The following is a 250-nucleotide window of genomic DNA, read 5'->3' on the forward strand; positions in this document are numbered from 1 at the left end:
AAAGGTTTGGATGACACATCAGTAGTTGAACAAACGTAAACTAGTTCAAGTGGAAATTGAAGTTAAATTTGTTGAGGATAGATTAAGTCAAGTATGTCATAGATGGTAGTTAATTAAAATGACTCTAAAGTCTAAAAGAGTTGTACCAAAAAGGCTTCCCATAAGATAAAACTCTTTAAATTATACTAAATAATTACATGAACAAAATTATTTTAGCCAATCAAGGTTTCCACAAAAGGTAAGGAATGTA

Source organism: Arachis ipaensis, chromosome B10 (genome assembly GCF_000816755.2).
Source record: "Arachis ipaensis cultivar K30076 chromosome B10, Araip1.1, whole genome shotgun sequence".
NCBI lineage: Eukaryota > Viridiplantae > Streptophyta > Magnoliopsida > Fabales > Fabaceae > Arachis > Arachis ipaensis.